Source organism: Mirounga angustirostris, unplaced genomic scaffold (genome assembly GCF_029215605.1).
Source record: "Mirounga angustirostris isolate CCGP_5_RB_7025 unplaced genomic scaffold, mMirAng1.0.hap1 SCAF_2, whole genome shotgun sequence".
Lineage (NCBI taxonomy): Eukaryota > Metazoa > Chordata > Mammalia > Carnivora > Phocidae > Mirounga > Mirounga angustirostris.
The window spans coordinates 117499026-117522982 of record NW_026991710.1 but is presented as its reverse complement, the minus strand read 5'-3'; the positions used below and the strand labels follow the sequence as shown (position 1 = coordinate 117522982).

Below are 23957 nucleotides of genomic sequence, written 5' to 3'. Positions count from 1 at the left end.
GAAAGCCTGGGGTAAGCCTGGGGAAATGCCTTGTTGAAATGCTCTCCGTGGTGCATTTCAGAAAATCAGCCGGGGATGGTCTCCTAATCGGCGAGGCAGAGAGGCAGCCTGACAGGAGCGGCCAGCCTGTAAACTAGCCAAACATGGTCCCTTTTCAACCTTTCTCCCCTCCCCATGCATTGGGCTGCAGACTCCATCTTTGAGGGAAGCAGTCTCAGCCCCAAGGGACACGTCTGATGGGGGGTTTGGCCAGAGTCAGTAAGCCTCCTGTGGCAGCTGAAGGCCACAGAAGCTCTGGCTACGGACACCGGTTCTCTTCTTGGACTAGAGGTGTCCTCACGTGAGCTGGGACTAGGGCAAGTGGGGAGCAGGAGAGCAGGAGGGCGTCCTCCAGCCCAACCCTGGCTGAGGCCGACTCACTGTCTCACTCAGAGAGCAAGCAAGGCCCGATCCTCAATGAACAAATACTCTGGAAATGACGCTCCTTCATAATAAAGCTGGCTGTTTGCTTTCCCTTTAAGTCTTCATAAATCATATGCGGCAAGTTGGCATGAGTCATATGGCTCAACAGCAAATCTCCTGCTAAGCCACACAGCTGCACGGGACAAAAATACCTCAGTGAATGGAGCGTGTTTGTCCTGCCTGGTTTATGGTAGAAATAAGAAATCAGCAGAAATGTAGGGGTTCCCCAGCCTCTCGTTTCTGAGTCTCATAGCCCCGTGGCTGCCTCCTCCGTCCCTGCAGCTGCCCTATGTCAACCACCCCCCGCCCCCCACCTCCTTGCCTTTGAGAGGAAACAAAAAGGTGTGATTAGTGTCATTTTCATATACTGATGGTCTTATTCATTGATAAGCGACTCTTTCAGTCAATGCGGAACCTCAACCAGGTGAACGTACTTGGTCTTTGAATTCTAATGGAATAAGGAATGTTAATCGGCAACATTGGCTGATAAATCTTACCTCCCTTAGGAGCCTAGAGAATACCCTTTTATAAAAGGCCTTGAGGGTCAATGGGGCAATAACATGGAACGCAATGAAATCATGGACATGTGACTCCAACCCTGAGCTTGCCTTTGGTGGGTCTGGGGCTCTTGGGGGATCGGAGGGGCCGTCATCTCTTTTCTCCAGATACTCTGTGTCCTTGCAGGAACTTGTGCAGGTGGGCTCCACACCAGCTCCTCGAGGCCCTTCCAGGGGCAGCTGGAGTGACCCAATCAGGCTGAGTCCACGCTGCTCCGCAGACTTCTCCTGCAAACCTTTTCCCACCTCTGTGCCTCAGCGCAGATGAGCCCTTGGAGTCCTGCTCCCTCTTAATCCTTTCCCTGGCTTAGAACTTCCAGGATCTTGTTTTCTGGCAGCCTACTTGATATAATTTTGGTTAATATTTAATAATTTCACACCATACCCACTTCTTCTCTGTCCTCTTTGGATGGGTCCTTAGGACTTCTGTGTTATTGCTTCATCGACTAATGAAGTTTCTGACACTGAAGTGTGCTGGTGGAATGCATTTGCCTCATTAATGGAGGTATTCCCGTAAATGTGGGTCACTTCATGCCTGTTAGGTGGCATTTCCCATTTACCTTCAGATTAGGGTATCATTTAATATGTATTTAGGGCTTTGGTTTTAAGAGATGTATTTTTTTAATTAAATACATATTTTGAGTCCTGACATCTGACATGTTTTGCTTGTATGTAAAATGTTTATATAATTTGCCTATCCAAGTTCAGTGAAGTATAAAATACACTAATGAATGATAGTAAATCATTTTGCCCAGATAAACCTCTATTTATTTGTGGCTAGACTAGAAACAAGCTAAGACTTTTCTAACATTCCAAGTACGATTGCTTTTGGATTTGCTTCCCCCCAATACACAGGGTAAATTCCTACTTGTGATGCTTTAGAATAAGTTTCCAGCTACCTTTCTGCTTCAGGGCTTTAGGTGTGGAAAAACAAAGGTAGGAGACAAGACATTTTCAGCAATCATCTTTTCTCTTCAAACTATATGTTGACTTCCCTTCCTGATGTGGAGAGAGAGAGTGAACTCCAATGTCAGAGGGAACTAGATTTGAATCTATTAGTTTGTGACCTTGAACAAGTTGCTTACCCTTCCCAAACCTCACTTTCTCATCTTTGAAAAGTTGGTGATGACACATTATTTCCTGAGTTGGTTGTAAAATGAAATTGCTTAGCCCAGCATCTATCTACAATGGCCTTCAATAAATGTCTACTCTTTTCCTAGTTCTGTCTTAACTTAGATATCAGTTTCAGATACGCCATATTTAGAGATCTTATGAGGAAGTATTTTAGTCTTGTCTCCATCACCATGTAAGGTAAGTAAGCTAAATCATCAATTAGAATGTGGCATCTAGAAAGTTCTATTGGTCTCATGTTGTAGATGTCAAATCCTCAGCCACTACCCCAAGGCTCTCTGGCTATTCGTCAGCAAATGGTCACATGCAATTAGTCCTGTGGGGAAGTTGGCAACTAAAGTCCCAGCCAGCCTCCAGGCTTGGGGAGGACCATGAGAGGTGTGTACCTACCTCCATTCCTAGCTCCATTCTGGTGTATGTTTTGAATGGTGTTGTCTGCCACCCACCAACACATCCACCAATTTCTGCTCAAGTACCAGTGTTAAAGATTCACTCCTTTTGTTTAACCTTGTCAGTGACAAACACACAACTTAGGCTAGCTTTTTTAAAGAATGAGCATTTATTGCTCTATGTAACTTGCACGTTTAAAAAGGCGACACGGATTTCAAGTACATCTGGAGCACATGTTCGCCCACTAAACCAATCACTCTGGGTGGTACAGGTAATAATTTCCTGTGTTCCACTTGAGCCACCAGCCTCCCCCTGGAACGAAGGGTAGAGACAGTCCCACCTAAACTATGTCGGCAGGGAGTAAGTTTGGGGAGGTTTGCCGAAATAAAGTGATTGTTTTCTGGGCACCCAAATACAATAGATGTTGACTACAAGCTACTATGGAACAGAAAATATGGGAATGTTAACCCATGAATTCAGGTTGTCAGCAGATGTATCAGTGAGGGTCTAGTTGGGAGATAGAAACCATAGGCAGGCTCTGCAAGTGTTGGGCAAACTCAGGAGCAGATTCCCTTACTGCTGTGGGAAAGAACTGCTTCTGCTGAGTGAGGAAGTGGGGCTGCAGGGCCGGGGCTCTGACCACTGGTAGCAGACATCAAGCCAGCAGGGAGCAAAGGGGAAGGAGTCAGTCTCTTTTCCTCCAGCCTTGAAGGCTCCCTCCAGTGCCCTTGATTTCCAGAGCCTAACATGGAGCTGCTAGCAAAGGAGAAGTGTGGGTTACAGGGTCCCAGCTCCAGCGTCATAAAGCCCAATACATGAGGGTGGGTGTGGAGTTGAGAGACAATACCTTCCTAACTGGGCAGTGATTACACTTCAGCGTGCATTGTTTGCTTCCTTGAAGATTAGTGGACAGTGAGCGTATTAAGCCATGGAAGTTCGAATGGCACTGAATAATGCATGGAGAGCTGAATCATATTTCTAGTCTACCTTCAAAATTCCCATTTCTTGGGTAGAGCAGACCTGCTATCAGAGGGGCTGTACTAGGTTGTGATCATAAGATAAAGGGGTGGCATCCCCCCAGGAACGCATTTCATCAACTTGAGTTATTCCTTCTGGCGTCTGTGCTACAAGTAGGTCAAGCTTTTTGTTTTCTACCTTGGCTGTAGGGAGTCAAGGTCTTGATAATTACTGAGCCGTGTTGATCAAAGTGCAGCTGAAACTTCCCCGATGACTAAGCATAAACAACCTTGCCAGCGAAGGAACCAGTATGTTTACACAAAATGTCCTCTTCCTAAGGTAAGGTTCTTCTCTTGGTCAGATGTCTCGATAGCTCTGTCACTTGGGATTAGCTCCTGAAGCCCTGAAGTTCCAGACAAACGGAATTTCTCTATGGTTATTCTCCTCATACTAGTATGACCATTTGGGTCAAAGCAAATTTTGTGTGTGTGCGCGCGCGTGTGTGTGTGTGTTTAATAAGGCCAGGTGGAAAGCAAATATTCTGTGTAAGCAATTAAAGCCAGAACATCAAGTACGATTTGGTGAACTTTAGTAGAACAGCTATTAAGCAACAACTTTGCTCTAACACATTGTGAAGTCTCAACTTTTCAAAAAAGGAGAAAAGCTCTTCAGCACTACTAAAGCCTGAATCCATTTTTGGTTTATTGTTAGCAAAAGGCTGTCATCAAAACTAATTTTATGTCTGTTAATAAATGAGTAATAAATAACAATTGTTCCACATATGAGTAAACTTCCAGGGAAAAATTATGGATATAGAAATCTGTCATCATAAGTGACTTTGAGCATGATGAAAATTATAAAAATACTCTATTTTATTTCAACTAAATGTTTTATAGTTTTCAAGATGTATTCACATCTATCTTCCCGGTCAATCCTCACAGGAACTGTGTGAGGTAGGTAAGATTTGTCAGCCAGTGTTGCCGATTAAATAAAAAACAAAAACAAGTGAGGCTCAGAGAGGCTCAGGCAGCTTGCTTAGATTGTAAATGGTGGAGCTGGGGTCAGAAACCAGGTTTTCTGAATCCTACATAATGAACTCTGTGGTCAGCTTTCATAAAATGTTTGCAAGTAAAGGCTCATTGCTTGCCATTTCCTATATATATAAAATAGTAAGATCTACCTTTTTAGATCGTTCATCTGAAATGTAACTTACAGGTTACCGGGAAGCAAGATTTGGAACTTACGAAGAAGGAGGAGGCGGAGGAAGAGGAGGAAATGGAGAAGAGGAAGAAGAAGAAAGGGAGAGGAAGAAGAATGGCCCACCTTTGATTGTTACTCTCTTCCTTACATAACCCCTACAACTATTCATTAGGGATATGTTTCTTTTCCCCTCATTTTACAGATGAATGAAGAGAGGGTCAGGTAGCTTTCCAGAGTCACTCAACCAATAGGTTTCAGAACAAGGATTACATGGAGGTTTGTTTGATCCAAGTCCCGCGTTCTTCCCTTCTCCCGAATGCAGGCTCAGCTACTGACAGGACCGCCCCAATTATAAGTGCTGATCCACCCCATTCTCGCAGACCTGCCCCAATGCAGAGAATCTAAGTAAAGACAATGAAGCCACAGCCTAACACATGCAAATATATTCTCACCTGGGAAAGACGTGAGCTTCCTGTTTGATATGCTGTATAATCTTGGTTAAGATCCCCCTTCACATTCTTCCTCTGTTAACAAAGAATGACAATACCAGGGCCATCCTCATAACCATTTACCTCTACTTCACCTCCCTGAGAGCCTGCCACTGAAGACACAGACCACTGACCAGACGAGTGGACATTTTCCCCTTTGTTTAATACCCCAGAATGAGAGATGTCATGTAATTCCAGTTACTACCGAATTAACTAGAGTGGATAATATTTTTCATATTACAGGCCTGAAGGCAGACACCAAAATCCAATGCTAGCACAGATAGTGTTATTTTGAAATACTCATGCACAATACAGCATATTTCCCAGCAAATAGATTGGTTGTTCTTACCAGCTTTGTGTCATCTTCAAAACATACCAGAGGCATTAATCCATATTATGGACTTGGAACTTTCTTTTTTCTGCTGAAAGCCTGACTTATTTTCAAATTATAAAACTTAAAAGTGCCTGAAACCACAAACTTTTTTTTTTTTTTTTTGGCACTCATAACTGAAAAAGAGCTGAAATTTCCCCCCAAGATTTTTATAAGGAATTTGCTCTTAGACTGATGCTTGTTAACTGGAGTTCTTTTTCTTTTTTCTGACCAACTTTTAATTTCCTGAAAATTAGGGCTTATGCTGGAGCATATGAGAAGGCACTAACAAATCCTAATCTGGGATAATGAGCTAGGTAGGTAAATGAGTACGTGTCTACTACCAAAAGGTAAGAATGTCCACAGAACTTTTTTCTTTCCCAATTAAGTATAGATGAGATTATCAGAACAGGCAGCAGTATTCCTTTAGTAATTATGCTAGACTAGCAGTCTAAATTTATTTTGCTGAATATTCTTTTTAATAACAATGTCTATTAAAGACATCTGTTGAAAGTCCATAATGCTTATTTCATGGATAGACAGCATAAGAGCGTGCTTTAAGAATTCTGTTTTCAGTTTAATGTTATGGGCTGTTAAGGAGAAGGTTTATGGGTGTAACATTATTAGTTGGAATTTGACTCAAATTGAAATCAGGCCCAAGAATTTACTTATCCATAATATTATGAAGGGCTTTTTAAAACATTAAAAAGTTTAACTAAACAAGAATATTCGTATAATTTAATGCTTTACCTGCAGTTCTCAAGGCCATTCAAAACACTCCCTGATCACCAGATTTCAAATTCATGTCAGCCTCTCTCTCTCTCACACTACAAAGCTTTTAAAAATCAGAGATTTTATTACATCGGGTCAGTATTTTAACTGCGAGAGAGAAAGAGACATATACTTGCTGAATTGTTTGACTATGGATGAAAAAGGGAAAAAAAAACCATATGTCACGCACCCTTTGTTAGGATCTGAGGTGCTAGCTGAGCCATGGGGATGGTGGCGGAATGGTGAGGCACAGGGGTTTCAGCCCAGGTGTGGCCTGGACAGGAGCCACCATCCTAATACCATTGCCAAGTAGAAATGAATCACCCTACCCATTGGCTAGGCTTAGCATCCCTGTAATTTCATTTTAAAACCTCAATGATCAAGATTAAAAGAAAGCAATAAAACATATCACATTTTTACTCGTGCAGTTTGAAGAGCCCCCCATGCTCCATGTCTATAGCCTTGACACTTCTTTTGGCATCGCTATTAGTGACATGAGGAGTAATTCACCACTGTCAGGGAATTTGGCTGTTTCATCACCTACATGAGAGACCTGCATAACTCCGTGTTGATTGCTGTCCAAATGAATTATGCGGCTCCTTCATGCACTTTTTGATTGAACAGTGATAACTCAGATAATACATTATCCCGTGCCCCTCTCTGAGAGGAACCTGCTATTTTTTTTCTTACAGAGCAGTGAAAGAAAGACCTCACAGAGGCATTTAAAGTGACATCACCATGCCAACCCCAACTCACTGCAACCAGTGAGAAGCAACTGCTAGACCAGATTAAATACAATGAAGGTAAATCTTGGTGACAACTCTTTCAGCTGTTTAGAGCTGGTGCTAATTGTTCATTGAGCTCCTAGAAAAGAGCAGATGAATCAATGCCCAAAGTGTAGCCGATAAAATTTATTTTATACTCTCATATTCATACCTGCCAGTGGGAATCCTCTGGCTTTGCCATTTATCCATCCATCCGTCCACGCATCCATCCATCCATTCATTATTCATTCATTCAACACATATTATTGCATGCTCGCTAGATGCTCACTAACTAGACACTACTGATTCAGCAGTAAGCCAAACAGATGTGGCGTTGCTTTCCTAGGGTTTACAGTCTGTTGGAGAGACATAAATTAAGTATTTACAAGTGTGATGAATATTAGGAAGGAGACATGCAGGAAACTCTGGAAGCTTGTCACAGGAGAACTGAACGCCGTCAGAGGAATCAGAAAGACTTCCTAAAAGAAATGACGGTTTAACTGAGACCCAAAGGATGAGAGACTGGGTAGGGAGCCCCAGGGAGACTGGTAGGGTGCCAAGCCAGTGCCAAGTCCCTGGGGTAGGCAGCAAGTGCTGGGCCCATGCGAGAAGCTGAGGCCTCCCTAATGGGTGGGGCGTATATGGGGAGGGGGGAACTGGTGCAAGATGAGGCTTCTTATGGCCCATGAACAACAAACTAGGAGGAAAAACAAGAATTATGTCAATCAGACTTTATTATATTATCTTTATTATTATATATAAAAATATATATTATATATTTTTTTATAGTATGACTATACTTTAATAGTCATTATAGTATAAACATATAGTAAATGATAATAATAATATAAAAATATAGTATAAAAAAAGATTCTCCAATCTTTTAAAAATTTAAATTGCGGGAGAATCTTTTTAAAAATTTTTATTATGTATATCATAAACACTGAGTGTATATATATATATAATATACTACAGATACTGTGTGTGTATATACATATATGCTGATATGTACCATTTAAATAACTATATCCTTATTAAACTATTGTTATTTAAACTAAGTTTAGGGGCGCCTGGGTGACTTAGTCAGTTAAGCCTCCAGTTCTTGATTTTGGCTTGGGGACCTGACCTTGGCATGGGGCCCTGGACTCAGCAGGGAGCTGTTGGAGATTCTCTCTCCTTCTCCCTCTGCCTCTCCCTTACCCCTCCTTGCTTGCCCTCACACCCTCTCTCTCTCTCTCAAATAAATACACCTTAAAAAAATAAACAATAAAATAAATAAACTAAGTTTATATATTTAAAAAATATTTTATTTATTTATTTGAGAGCGAGAGAGAGCACAAGCAGGGGGAGTGGCAGGCGGAGGGAGAGAGGGAAGCAGACTCCCTGCAGAGCAGGGAGCCCGATGTGGGGCTCGATCCCAGGACCCTAGGATCATGACCTGAGCCGAAGGCAGACGCTCAACTGACTGAGCCGCCCAGGTGCCCCAATTTAAACTAAGTTTAAAAGAAAATAATAAAATGGTCATACTTGTACCCACCATCCCACATTAAGGAATACATCTCTGTACCTTTTAAGATACCCTTTATACCCTCCCTAACATGTTCCCACTCCTGCATTTTTATTTCTAATTTTACCACAGAAGTGCATACCACTAAGCAGTTATTGGTGTGCCCGTGTCCCTGAATTTTATATAAATGGAATTGTATTCTGTGTCCTTTTTTGAGACGTTCTTTTATGCACAAAACATATCAGGATTCATCCATTTTGATGTGTAAACATTTCTTTTTCCTGGCAGTGAAATAGATCTTCAACTTACAGCTAAACTTCAGTTCAAGGTGAGAGAGACAAAACAGCACAAATCTTGAAAATCTATAGATAACTCTCGAGTTCCTTTTTATTCACTCATATCTCTGACATTCCTTGCCCATCTTTTTATTCTAAGTCGCAATGAAGCCCATAGTGAACAATAAATTTGCCAAATAATACCTGCTATTTGCAAAAGGCTTTACACTTGATGGCATGCAAACATACCATCGAATGGAAGCCACACAGCAGCAGTAGGAGGTAGGCATGCCCCACATTTCCAGTTTGACAAGTGAGGGATTGGAGGTCTGGGACATTAGGTGACTGCGAGGGGCCCCTTTTGTGTGGCAGAGAGAAACAAAATGCAGTGGTTTTCTCTTTCCTCCGCATCAAGTGTTGGGCCATGGTAAGTGGGGACAAGAAGGGACGAAAGCCTTCAATGATGTGAAAAGTTTGTGAACAGCTTTCCTCATATTTCATCATCTCATTTTACCCTCTGGGTGTGAGTACAAAGACAAACACATTCTGATTTAATCCCCAGGTCTGCAAGCCACCCTTGCTTCTGGCCTTCTAGAACTCCAGAGGGAAGCAGCGCACCAAGCTGCTACATCGTCCTGTGAAAAGCTCCTTCAGAACCTACTTTCTATGACTTCGGAGCACTGGGATGTTAGTGATGTCATCAATCTGCCACACAGGCCTTGCATTCCAAAGCCTTCAGAATGCTTTCACGCTCTTTATTTTCATTTCTTTCTCACAACCCAGCAGACTTCCCAGGTAGTATTGGGTCCGAGGTGAACCTGGACTTGGCAGGAGTTAAACACCTGTTCAGGGAGGCGAGGTTGTCAGGAGCAAAGTCCTTGTTGGAACAAAGATCTTCTTACTCCAATCCTGTTTTCTTTTCCTTTGTAACATGCTCTGTCTACACCAGAGAGTATTTTCACGTATGGCATTGCCTGAGATTATGTTCAGATTGTCTCTGAGGTCCGGAATCTAAGCGGCCCACCAAGCTCCTCCATGAACAGAAATGATTTGCAGAGCCTTCCTCTGCACAGACAGCGAATTTCCCAGGCTGGGTCTGCAGCCCCAGAGCTGGGTCATAACTGGACAAAGTCTTTTTTTTTTTTTTTAAGATTTTATTTATTTATTTGAGAGAGACAGAGGTAGCAAGAGAGAGCACGAACAGGAAGGAGAGGGAGAAGCAGGCTTCCCGCCGAGCAGGAAGCCCGATGCGGGGCTCGATGCCAGGACCCTGGGATCATGACCTGAGCCGAAGGCAGAGGTTTAACCGACTGAGCCACCGAGGCACTCCATAACTGGACAAAGTCTTAGGAGCCTTGGAGATGATGCAAAACATCAAGTACTGGGGTCCAGCTTGCATGCTAACCTCTAAATCTCACCCTTCTACCTGTTACCCATAGTTTGAAATATTTTTATCTATAAAACAAACCCCTTTAAAAATGTATAGGTCTTATGGCCTTATCTTACATAAATGAATGCCCTATCAGGCTTTACCCTGCAAGAGCTCATGGCCCTCCATCATTCTTCCCAGGACTGTTATACGTCTGCAGCCCAGGGCCTGGGATCCACAGCGGTCCCTTGGCGTTTGAAGAGTTTCGATTGACTGCTTGAATTACTCCAGAGAGACCCTGGGGACCCTTGACTTATACCGATTTGTAGTGTAGCTGAGACAAATTTGATTAAAGTGAGCTGCAAGGTTGGAAACTGGACACCCAGATACTTGAGCTGCTGAATGAACCTCACCAACAGCTCATGGTCTGAACCTTGGAGCAGTTTCACCCCCTCTTTCTATTCTCAAGCAAAATTATGGGAGATGTTATATCTAAAGTGGTATTTACTGATTTGGGGATTTACAAAGGCCTTGGGGATCCTTCTCGGATGCCGGAAGTCTGCTCTAGCCGTCCACAACATTCTTCGAATGAAAAACACAGAATATAATATATGTATACATGTAGATAGAACACAGACAAAAGATTGCCATGGACTACTCAGATATGAATGAAATTGTATTTACTTGGTATGATTAGAACAGTGGTTCCCACCTAGGGTTAATTTTTGCCCCCAGGGACTTTGGAGAAGACCTAGATATATTTTTGGTTGTTGCAACTAACTGGAAGGGATGTATGGGGTGGTCCTCTACTGGACCTCTACTAATCATCCTACAGTGCCTAAGGCAGCTCTCAACAACAAATTGTCCTGTACAAAATGTCACTGGAGCCAAGGTTGAGAAACCCAGAATTAAAGTGATATTTTCTCTATTGTTCCCAAATTTTATGGCATTTTCATAATATATACATTATTACATAATGTCATTGTGTTTAGGTTTTCTTTTTTTTCTTCTAGTAAGCTTTGTCATCCTAATAGCAAGCCATATCATCCTTATTTTCTGGAGAATTTCTTTTATGACTTAAGTCACGACCTCAGTCTTCACCAACAGCTAATCAACCAAAAGCCAAATGCAGAACCCTCTGCATTTTTGGTAAATCTACTGTTGAGGGCAGAGTTCACAAAGTTACTCAATTCGTCTTATATAAAAATGCTTTCAAATAAATTTTTCTTAGGTGTCAGGGCCAGAAACCATTCATCTTTCTTGGTGAACTATTATCTTTTCTTTTACTTTTTGGCAATAAGTCCAGTGTATTTCTCTTCTTGACTTAGCTGCTAATTTAACTTAGTGATGAATTTTCTCCCCCCATCTTCGTCATCCCCTCATCCTCTTTACTTTTTGATTTTCCTGTCTTCTTATGTCTTGTTCATTTTTCTTTTTTTTTATTCTTATGTTAATCCCCATACATTACATCATTAGTTTTAGATGTAGTGTTCCATGATTCATTGTTTGTGCATAACACTCAGTGCTCCATGCAGAATGTGCCCTCCTCAATACCCACCACCAGGCTAACCCATCCTCCCACCCCCCTCCCCTCTAGAACCCTGTTTGTTTTTCAGAGTCCATCGTCTCTCATGGTTCGTCTACCCCTCCTATTTCCCCCGCTTCATTCTTCCCCTCCCGCTATCTTCTTTTTTTTTTCTTAACATATATTGCATTATTTGTTTCAGAGGTACAGATCTGAGATTCAACAGTCTTGCACAATTCACAGCGCTTACCAGAGCACATACCCTCCCCAGTGTCTATCACCCAGTCACCCCATCCCTCCCACCCCACCCCCCACGCCAGCAACCCTCAGTTTGTTTCCTGCAATTAAGAATTCCTCATATCAGTGAGATCATATGATACATGTCTTTCTCTGTTTGACTTATTTCGCTCAACATAATACCCTCCAGTTCCATCCACGTCATTGCAAATGGCAAGATCTCATTCCTTTTGATGGCTGCATAATATTCCATTGTATATATATATACCACATCTTCTTTATCCATTCATCTGTCGATGGACATCTTGGCTCTTTCAACAGTTTGGCTATTGTGGACATTGCTGCTATAAACATCGGGGTGCATGTACCCTTTCGGATCCCTACTTTTGTATCTTTGGGGTAAATATCCAGTAGTGCAATTGCTGGATCATATGGTAGCTCTATTTTCAACTTTTTGAGGAACCTCCATACAGTTTTCCAGAGTGGCTGCACCAGCTTGCATTCCCACCAACAGTGTAGGAGGGTTCCCCTTTCTCCGCATCCCTGCCAACATCTGTCATTTCCTGACTTGTTCATTTTAGCCATTCTGACTGGTGTGAGGTGGTGTCTCATTGAGGTTTTGATTTGGATTTCCCTGATGCCGAGCGATATTGAGCACTTTTTCATGTGTCTGTTGGCCATTTGGATGTCTTCTTTGGAAAAATGTCTGTTCATGTCTTCTGCCCATTTCTTGACTGGATTCTTTGTTCTTTGGGTGTTGAGTTTGATGAGTTCTTTATAGATTTTGGATACTAGCCCTTTATCTGATACGTCATTTGCAAATATCTTCTCCCATTCTGTTGGTTGTCTTTTGGTTTTGTTGACTGTTTCCTTTGCTTTGCAAAAGCTTTTTATCTTGATGAAGTCCCAATAGTTCATTTTTGCCCTTGCTTCCCTTGCCTTTGGCAATGTTTCTAGGAAGAAGTTGCTTCGGCTGAGGTCAAAGAGGTTGCTGCCTGTGTTCTCCTTTAGGATTTGGATGGACTCCTGTCTCACATTGAGGTCTTTCAACCATTTGGAGTCTATTTTTGTGTGTGGTGTAAGGAAATGGTCCAGTTTCATTCTTCTGCATGTGGCTATCCAATTTTCCCAACACCATTTGTTGAAGAGACTGTCTTTGTTCCATTGGACATTCTTTCCTGCTTTGTCAAAGATGAGGTGACCATAGAGTTGAGGGTCCATTTCTGGGCTCTCTACTCTGTTCCATTGATCTCTGTGTCTGTTTTTGTGCCAGTACCATGCTGTCTTGATGATGACAGCTTTGTAATAGAGCTGGAAGTCCGGAATTGTGATGCCGCCAGTTTTGCTTTTCTTTTTCAACATTCCTCTGACTATGCGGGGTCTTTTCTGGTTCCATACAAATTTTAGGATGATTTGTTCCATTTCTTTGAAAAAAGTGGATGGTATTTTGATGGGGATTGCATTGAATGTGTAGATTGCTCTAGGTAGCATTGACATCTTCACAATATTTGTTCTTCCAATCCATGAGCATGGAACGTTTTTCCATTTCTTTGTGTCTTCCTCAATTTCTTTCATGAGTATTTTATAGTTTTCTGAGTACAGATTCTTTGCCTCTTTGGTTAGATTTATTCCTGGTTATCTTATGGTTTGGGGTGCAATTGTAAATGGGATTGACTCCTTAATTTCTCTTTCTTCTGTCTTGTTGTTGGTGTATAGGAATGCCACTGGTGTCTTTGCATTGATTTTCTATCCTGCCACTTTACTGAATTCCTGTATGAGTTCTAGCAGTTTTGGGGTGGAGTCTTTTGGGTTTTCCACATAAAGTATCATATCATCTGCAAAGAGTGAGAGTTTGACTTCTTCTTTGCCAATCTGGATGCCTTTGATTTCTTTTTGTTGTCTGATTGCTGTGGCTAGGACTTCCAATACTATGTTGAATAGCAGTGGTGATAGTGGACATCCCTGTCGCATTCCTGACCTTAGGGGGAAAGCTCTCAGTTTTTCCCCATTGAGAATGATATTTGCTGTAGGTTTTTCATAGATGGCTTTTATGATATTGAGGTATGTACCCTCGATCCCTATACTCTGAAGAGTTTTGATCAAGAAAGGATGCTGTACTTTGTCAAAAGCTTTTTCTGCATCTATTGAGAGGATCATATGGTTCTTGTTCTTTGTTTTGTTAATGTATTGTATCACATTGATTGATTTGCGGATGTTGAACCAACCTTGCAGCCCAGGGATAAATCCCACTTGGTCATGGTGAATAATCCTTTTAATGTACTGTTGGATCCTATTAGCTAGTATTTTGGTGAGAATTTTTGCATCCATGTTCATCAGGGTTATTGGTCTGTAATTCTCCTTTTTGATGGGGTCTTTGTCTGGTTTTGGGATCAAGGTAATGCTGGCCTCATAAAATGAGTTTGGAAGTTTTCCTTCCATTTCTATCTTTTGGAACAGTTTCAGAAGAATAGGTATTAATTCTTCTTGAAATGTTTGGTAGAATTCCCCTGGAAAGCCATCTGGCCCTGGGCTTTTGTTTTTTGGGAGATTTTTGATGACTGCTTCAGTTTCCTTAGTGGTTATAGGTCTGTTCAGGTTTTCTATTTCATCCTGGTTCAGTTTTGGTAGTTGATACATCTCTAGGAATGCCTCCATTTCTTCCAGGTTATCTAATTTGCTGGCATAGAGTTGCTCATAATATGTTCTTATAATTGTTTGTATTTCTTTGGTGTTGGTTATGATCTCTCCTCTTTCATTCATGATTTTGTTGATTTGGGTCATTTCTCTTCTCTTTTTGATAAGTCTGGCCAGGGGTTTATCAATCTTGTTAATTCTTTCAAAGAACCAGCTCCTAGTTTCGTTGATCTGTTCTACTGTTCTTTTAGTTTCTATTTCATTGATTTCTGCTCTGATCTTTATTATTTCTCTTCTCCTGCTGGGTTAGGCTTTATTTGCTGTTCTTTCTCCAGCTCCTTTAGGTGTAGGGTTAGGTTGTGTACTTGAGACCTTTCTTGTTTCTTGAGAAAGGCTTGTATTGCTATATACTTTCCTCTTAGGACTGCCTTTGCTGCATCCCAAAGATTTTGAATAGTTGTGTTTTCATTTTCATTGGTTTCCATGTATTTTTTTTAATTCTTCTTTAATTTCCTGGTTGACCCATTCATTCTTCAGTAGGATGCTCTTTAGCCTCCATGTATTTGAGTTCTTTCCGACTTTCCTCTTATGATTGAGTTCTAGTTTCAAAGCATTGTGGTCTGAAAATAGGCAGGGAATTATCCCAATATTTTGGTACCGGTTGAGACCTGATTTATGACCTAGGATGTGATCTATTCTGGAGAATGTTCCATGGGCACTAGAGAAGAATGTGTATTCCGTTGCTTTGGGGTGGAATGTTCTGAATATGTCTGTGAAGTCCATTTGGTCCAGTGTGTCATTTAAAGTCTTTATTTCCTTGTTGATCTTTTGCTTAGATGATCTGTCCATTTCAGTGAGGGGGGTATTAAAGTCCCCCACTATTATTGTATTGTTGTCAATGTGTTTCTTTGCTTTTGTTATTAATTGCCTTATATAATTGGCTGCTCCCATGTTAGGGGCATAGATATTTACAATTGTTAGATCTTCTTGTTGGATAGATCCTTTAAGTAGGATATAATGTCCTTCCTCATCTCTTATTACAGTCTTTGGTTTAAAATCTAATTTGTCTGATATAAGGATTGCCACCCCAGCTTTCTTTTGGTGTCCATTAGCATGGTAAATGGTTTTCCACCCCTTCACTTTCAATCTGGGGGTGTCTTTGGTTCTAAGATGAGTCTCTTGCAGACAGCATATCAATGGGTCTTGTTTTTTAATCCAGTCTGATAGCCTGTATCTTTTGATTGGGGCATTTAGCCCATTTACATTCAGGGTAACTATTGAAAGATAGGAATTTAGTGCCATTGTATTGCCTGTAAGGTGACTGTTGCCTTATATTGTCTGTGTTCCTTTCTGGTCTATGTTGCTTTTAGGTTCTCTCTTTGCTTAGAGGATCCCTTTCAAGATTTCCTGTAGGGCTGGTTTTGTGTTTGCAAATTCCTTTAGTTTTTGTTTGTCCTGGAAGCTTTTTATCTCTCCTTCAATTTTCAATGACAGCCTAGCTGGATATAGTATTCTTGGCTGCATATTTTTCTCATTTAGTGCTCTGAATATATCCTGCCAGTCCTTTCTGGCCTGCCAGGTCTCTGTGGATAGGTCTGTTGCCAATCTAATGTTTCTGCCATTGTAGGTTACATATCTCTTCTCCCGAGCTGCTTTCAGGATTTTCTCTTTGTCTATGAGACTCGTAAATTTTACTATTAGATGTTGGGGTGTTGACCTATTTTTATTGATTTTTGAGAGGGGTTCTCTGTGCTTCCTGGATTTTCATGCCTGTTTCCTTCCCCAAATTAGGGAAGTTCTCTGCTATAATTTGCTCCATTATACCTTCTGCCCCTCTCTCTCTTTCTTCTTCTTCAGGGATCCCAATTATTCTAATGTTGTTTCGTCTTATGGTATCGCTTATCTCTTGAATTCTGCCCTCGTGATCCAGTAGTTGTTTATCTCTCTTTTTCTCAGCTTCTTTATTTTCCATCATTTCATCTTCTATATTACTGATTCTCTCTTCTGCCTCATTTATTCTAGCAGTTAGCGCCCCCATTTTTTATTGCACCTCATTAATAGCCTTTTTGATTTCTACTTGGTTGGATTTTAGTTCTTTTACTTCTCCAGAAAGGGTTTCTCTAATAACTTCCATATTTTTTTCAAGCCCAGCTAGTATCTTTAAAGTGATGATTCTGAACTCTAGATCTGACATCGTACTAATGTCCGTATTGAGTAGGTCCCTGGCAGTCGGTACTACCTCTTGTTCTTTTTGTTGAGGTGATTTTTTCCGTCTCGTCATTTTGTGCAGAGGAGAATAGATTAATGAGAAAACAAAATGCTAGCAGAGTAACCACGTCCCCAGAAAATATACTCTAAACAAATCAGAAAAGACCTGAAGCAGTGGGAAAAGAAAGGGAAAGAGAGAATAAAGAAAAAGAAAAAAAAAGATAAAGATAAAAACAAAAACAAAACAAAACAACAACAACAAAAAAAAAAACCAGAATGTGATCAAATATGATCAGGCTGGTATACAGATCAGTGCCACACACTAGATTTGGGGTGTATTTTGGTCTTTTAGAAGAAAGTGCCTCCCAAAATTTTAAAGAAAGAAAAACTTATATATGTACAAAAATAAGGGTTGATATAATGAAGGGATGGAATATGACTGTAAAGATGGAAATTATAAAAAATTTTATAAAAGGAATTGATAAGAAGTTGTTTGAAAAAAGAAAGAAGAGGATTTAAAAAAAGAAAAAAAAAGGGAGAGGATGTGACCAGGCAGGGGAATAGAAAACATATACTAGAGATTTAGGGTATATTTTAATCTGTTAGAAGAAACGATCTCAAAATTTTAAAGAGAGAACAACTTATATATATAAGCCAAAAATACAGGTAACTACTATGAAGGGATAGAATATGACTCTAAAAATGAAAAATAAAAAAAAATTTTTTTTTAAAAAGGGATTGATAAGATGTTGGTTGAAAAAGGGAAAAAGAAAAATTCAAAAAGAAAAAAAGACAGTTAAAAAAAAATAACTTTGAAAGACTAAAGAATCATGGTAAAAAAGCCATGAATTCTATGTGCAGTAGTCCCCTAGCGCTGGAGTTCTGCCGTCCTCATTGATCGGTAAACTTGGTCTTGGCTGGCTGTTCTCGCTGATCTTCTGGGGAGGGGCCTGTTGCCGTGGTTTCCAAATGTCTCTGCCGGAGGCGGAATTGCCCCGCCCTTGCCCCCTCCCGGCTAAGTAATCTGCTCGGGTTTGCTCTCCGACGCTTTTGTTCCCTGTGAGCTTTCCGTACAGCTTTGGAGGTGGAGAGTGAAAATGGCGGCCTCCCAATCTCAGCCCGGAGGAGCCGAGAACTCGGGGCCCCGCTCCTCAGTGAGCCCCCAGAGAAAAGCCGTCAGTCACTCCCGTCTCCCCGGTCTCCGGCCACACTCCGTGCTCACCCGGCCTGAGACCGCGCGCCTCTATCTCTGGCACCCGACCCCGGGGGGAGTCTCCAGACCCAGCAGATCCCTGCGGTGCACTCCCGCGCGGCTCCTCCCGGGGGAGGAAGGTGAGTCTCCCCGGATCTGCCGCTTGTTGGGTCCCTGCTGGAGGAGCAGGGGCCCGACTGTGCCGCGGATCACGGTTTATGGCCACCCCGAGCTGAGAGCCTGCGCCTGGGCTCCGCCTCTGCAGCCGGCTTCCCTGCTCCGTTACCTGGGAGCTCTGCCGCACAGGCACCCCCGGTCTTTCTGTGACCCCGAGGGTCCTGAGACCACATTGTCCCATAAGGGTTCCAGCCCCCACTTAGCCACCAGAGTGACGTCCCTTGGCGGAGCAGTCTTTTAAAAGTTCCGATTCTGTGCTCCGCGGCTCTATCAGTTGCCAGAAGCGGCCGACGGAGGCCCCTCCCCCGCCGTCTATCCTCCCGAATATCGCCTCGGATTCACTTCTCCGCACGTCCTACCTTCCAGAAAGTGGTCGCTTTTCTGATGAGAGAGTTGTTGCTCTTCTTTTCTTCGATCTCCTGTTGAGTTTGTAGGTGTTCAGAATGGTTTGATCCCTATCCAGCTGAATTCCTGAGAGGAGACGAAATCCAGGTCTCCTACTCCTCCGCCATCTTGCTCCGCCCCCCTGTTCATTTTTCTATGTGAACCTAAGATGGTACTTTAAAATATATATATTTATTTATTTGAGAGAGAGCACATACGTGAGTGGGGGGAGGGGCAGAAAGAAAGGAAAAGAGAATCTCAAGCAGACTAGGCACTGAGTCCAGAGTCCTACAACAGGCTCGATCCCACGACCCTGATCATGATCTGAGCCGAAACCAAGAGTCACACACTCAGCTGACTGAGCCATCCAGGTGCCCCTAAGATGGTAGTTTTTGAATTAACTAACTAAAAATGTCCCTTTCTCCTCTCTCCATTTCCTTCTTTCCTATTAATTCTTTGTCCCCCCAAGTACTTTTCTTTCTTTATGATTTCTATTCCATATCTTATCTCTTTCATAATTTTAAATGTTGCTAATTTATGCCTCCTTCAGATTGTTGCATGATCTCATGTCCCTATTTGATGCTTCTGCTGACTCTTTTTTTCACAGTGGATCGTTGCTTTGTGTGATTTGTCATTTTTGCATATGAGTTTATTCAGTGGAGATTGTTGTTTGCTTTTGTTGTTGGAATCCCATGCATCTTTGTTAGTTGAGGGATGAGTATTTATATATTATTTCTGAAAGTAGTTAGCAATTTTAAAATACACATATATGCTCAATTTCGTGGTAAAAATTAATATAATAAAGATATGAAAAATTGTTTGAAATTCTTTATTACATCATCATGTAACTAGTAGTGGAATGAACTTGCTGTCATATAGCTGCACATTATTAAATAAGAGCATGTAGAATGTTAAAATATGAAAGATGAGCCTCTGACTTTTTAAAAAATCCTGTCCTGGAAGTAACATACCTCACTGGTCTTCATATTCCTGTGGTAACCATCACATGGCTACACACAGATACAGGGAGAACTGTAGTTTCTGGCTGGGTAGTTGCTTCCTGCTTTGAGGGAAGGGCGAATTTCAGTGGCTAGCTAGCCTTCTCTGCCACGGTGGGCCTGTGTAAAGGCCATTCTCCTTTGTTCTCTTGCTTCTTTCCTCACGATGGAGTCCCTAATATGCCGTGGTATCTGCCCATCCCAGCCCTCACTCCACATTCAGTACTTCTCTAAAGATGGTATCAGGGCTTGGGAGACAGACCTGTATGCCCGCCCGCTGGAGTGTTAGTGAGATCAGCCCTCTGCTGACCACAGGGAGGGAGTGGTGACAAGCTATGCTCTGCCCAAATAGGTCCACAAGAGAGTCAACTGTGCGAAGGCAAAGCCTCTGCCTGCCGTGTTCGCCACTGTACCCTCAATACCTAAAGGGTACCTGGCTAGAGTGGGTGCTCACGGACCCTTGCGAATAAAGATGAATGGTTAAATACATACATATGTCTCTTTCCTTTTTCTCCATCTAGAAAAAATAGAGTATCTTTCTGCCCCTTTCATCTGTTTCTAGCCTTTGTATCTCATTGGACACCATTCACACCACCTGCAATGATCTCGCATTCATCATTCCACTCTACTGAACTCTCCTTTCCATTGCATTCCACTCCCCCCGTCTCCTGTCCTCTGGAGGAAACCTCAAGCAGTTTGTTATGCTCATTGGGGTCCAGACTCCCTTCCTTTCACTGGATCCTCCTTTATTTCACCGTAGTGATGCTTAATACATGATGAGTAACTATATCACAGAATCACCTGCAAATGTCAATTTACATCCTCTGGTTTAGGTGGTGTCCCAAGAAGTCTTCAGTGGAAAAAACAGCACGTGACTCCTCCCGTGACTGGATAATCCCTCTGCCTGACAGGACAGGGCACGTTAAGCCAGGCAACTTGGAGTGCGAACAATGCTTTCAGCTCCCCAAAGGAGGCTGATGTGCATTGAGAGGCTCCTGCCGGCTCCTCTTTTAGGCAGGATCCCCGGCTTCTGTCCTTTGTATCCAGCCTGACTGCTAGAGTGCAGGGGTTAGCCATTTCTAAAAGTTTCTTCTTGTTTCTTCTAGTTCTATAAACCCCCCTCAGCACAGCCCCCCTGTATTAAAAGAACTAAGGCCAGGTGGCTGCTAGCTACCCTGTGTTCTAACATCTCCAGAGTATAGTATGTAGGACCCACAGATCCAATCCCAACTTCTTTAAGAAAAAAAAAAGGAAATTTGGGGGAAGAATACTTGAAATCTCTTGATAGTTAAGGCAGAAATCCCAGGAGAAACATGTTTCTATAGGGTTTCTATCTCCCCTCATTTCTGTTGGCATATCTGTGGCATTTCCACCATGCTGCAAATCGGTGTCTAACTGCTCCCTGGTCCACTGCTCCTGCTTCATCCTCATGAGCTCATCTAAACCTAATTAATACCTTCCAAATACCATCAAACTGCAGATCAAGTCTTCAGCATGTGAATTGGGTAGGGACACAAACATTCACAAACATCCACAGCATTCAGATACCTAGGTGGCTCAGTCAGTTAAGCCTCAGGTGATGAGTTCAGGGTCGACTCTTGATTTCAGCTCAGGTCATGATCTCAGTGTTGTAAGATCAAGCCCCACGTCGGGTTCCACACTGGGTGTGAAGCCTGCTTGGGATTCTCTCCCTCTTCCTCTGCCCCTCCCTGCCCTTTCTCTCTCAAATAAATAAATAAATAAATAAAATCTTTTTAAAAAATGCGATGGATTTTTTAAAAAGATTTTATTTATTTATTTGAGAGAGAGAGAAACACGAGCAGGAGGGAGGGGTAGAGGGAGAAGCAGACTCCCCACTGAGCAGGGAGCCCGATGCGGGGCTCGATCCCAGGACGCTGGGATCATGACCTGAGCTGAAGACAGACCCTCAACCGACCGAGCCACCCAGGCACCCCAAAAATCCATCGCATTTGACAACCATGAGAACACACCTCTCAGTTAACTAACTGCAGGGAGCATGAGTGACCAATGGTCCCAGCTGCTTCCCTTCTGGACCCACCATTATTAGACTTGCACCAAGACCAAACCTGTGGGCTCCCAACCCATAACTGAGCATGGCAGGGGACTAATGAAGACCCACTCCTTCTAGATGCACAATTCCTCCGATAGATTACTTTGGTTCAATGATTCCCTATGGGCCTGGCTAAGGCTTTCCCTGAACTGTGCTGTAGTTCGAGGCTCTTCCTCCCCAACTCCCCCTCCTTCCTTTGTTCTCCCCCTCACAGATGTCAGACCTAGCTCTCCTCACTTCCTCTTGCTCCCTCTCCCTTTATCCTCCACAGGCAATTCCCCCAAGAAATCTCTTGCATGTTGAATCCCATCTAGGCTTCTATGTAGGATGCTGGATGCTGGGATGGAGAGTCATGTGGTGGTGATGATGGGGGTGGTGGTGACTACTTTACATACGGCAGTTGGAAAAGGCATTGGTGAGATTGATCCTAGGCCCTAAGAAGTGACTGCGAGGTTGGGGTGTAAAGTTAGGGGAAGGTGAGAACCATGCAGGGAGCCAGGGGGACTGCATTTTGACATGGGAAAGCCAGAGAGGCTAGAGTGCAGGGTTGAGGGAAAATGGCAAGAATAAGAGGGAGAGATCAACAAAGATCAGCTCCTGTGGGCTTTTGTTGATCACCTGGATAGGATGGTCAACAAGACACAAGCACAACACAATCTCACGGGTACAAACAACACAGTGATACAGAGTTTACAATTCCAGTGGCAACTCCTTCCAGTGCTAATTTATTCATTCATCCATCCACTGGTCCATTCATGTTGAAGTTTTAGTTTTCCAAAACAGAAAACTACTTTCCCTCCATTCATACCAGGCTCTTAGAGCAAAAGTTTGTTTATAGAGAATTATAAAATTCTAGGGTCTGGACCTCAGCTTTTAGATCCAAAGACTCAATGTTTTCTGTCTGCACAGATGAGATCAGACTGTCAGGGTTATCACACCAACCAAACTCAAAAGAGGTTGATAGCTACACCAAAATAATACATATAAAGGCCAAAGTATTGGTTAATCAGAGTATTCTTGCTCTATAGCAAAGTCTACCCAGGGAGTTAAAATTTAATCCCAAGGTTTTTTTCAACACTCATTTCCTAGCAGATGAAAGGCTCTCTCATTTTCCCTAATAGCCTCTCTCCCAGGTTCTACACAGATCATACACACACTTCCGTTAACACATTCTTCCTTCAGATAGAGCGTGATGCAATTGATTACATTGAAGCTCTCTTGGTTATAATCTCATAACCACCGTGCTTCCCTGAGCTTACCCTTCAGGTTATTGTGAACGAATGTGGGGTGTTCTTTTAACTTTTCAATTGCACATTTGTTGGAAAATTCCTTGGAATATAAATAATAGTAGTAGCAAATGATAATTATTACAGATTTTTATAATGCTTGTTTATTATTGGCTAAGCCCTTTACATAAATTATTTCATTAAATGCTTAAAACTACTCTTGGAAGGAGACATTATGATCCTCATTTTACAGAAAAGAAACTGAGGCTGAGAAAAGATAAGTTGTCGTTATGACTTCAAAGCCCATCCTTGATCTCTCCCATTCTCTGTTACTTCTGTGACCTTTTCTTTTCCTTATTTAAAAAAAGTTTAATTCCAGTCTAATTAACATACAGTGTTATATTAGTTTCAGGTATACAATATAGTGATTCAACAGCTCTATACATTACTCAGTGCTCATCATGATAAGTGTACTCTTAATCCCCTTCACCTGTTTCACCCATCCCCCACCCACCTCCCTTCTGGTAACCACCAGTTTGTTCTCTATAGTTAGGGGTTTGTTTTTTTGTTTGTCTCTTTTTCTCTTTGTTCATTTGTTTCTTAAATTCCAAATATGAGTCAAATCATCTGGTACTTGTCTTCTCTGACTGACTTATTTCGTTTAGCATGATACTCTCTAGCTCCATCCATGTTGTTGCAAATGGCAAGATGTTATTCTTTTTATGGCTGAATAAGATTCCATTGCATAAATATACATCTTCTTTATCCATTCATCTATCAGTGGACACTCGGGTTGCTTTCACAATTTGGCTATTGTAAATAACGCTGCAATAAACATGGAGGTGCATGTATCTTTTTGAGTTAATGTTTTCATTTTCTTTGGGTAAATACCCAGTAGTGGAATTACTGGGTCCTATGGTAATTCAATTTTTAATTCTGTGCCCTTTTCTTTCTCCTTTTCTCCCCTGCTCTTTTTCTCTGTAATTTATTAAAAATTACACATGTAACATATAGAAATATTTTTAAAAATATAGAAGGGAATAAAGTGAAAAGTAACAATGCCC

General features: G+C 42.0%; 1 long non-coding RNA gene across 1 annotated transcript; it reads left to right on the top strand.

The window, feature by feature from the left end:
• The first annotated feature begins 4532 nt into the window (after nucleotides 1-4532).
• Nucleotides 4533-11337, top strand: LOC123841266 (uncharacterized). The gene is made up of 3 exons (XR_006790189.3): nucleotides 4533-7129; nucleotides 8886-8925; nucleotides 9435-11337. It is a non-coding gene; the product is annotated as an uncharacterized LOC123841266 (long non-coding RNA).
• The last annotated feature ends 12620 nt before the right edge of the window (nucleotides 11338-23957 follow it).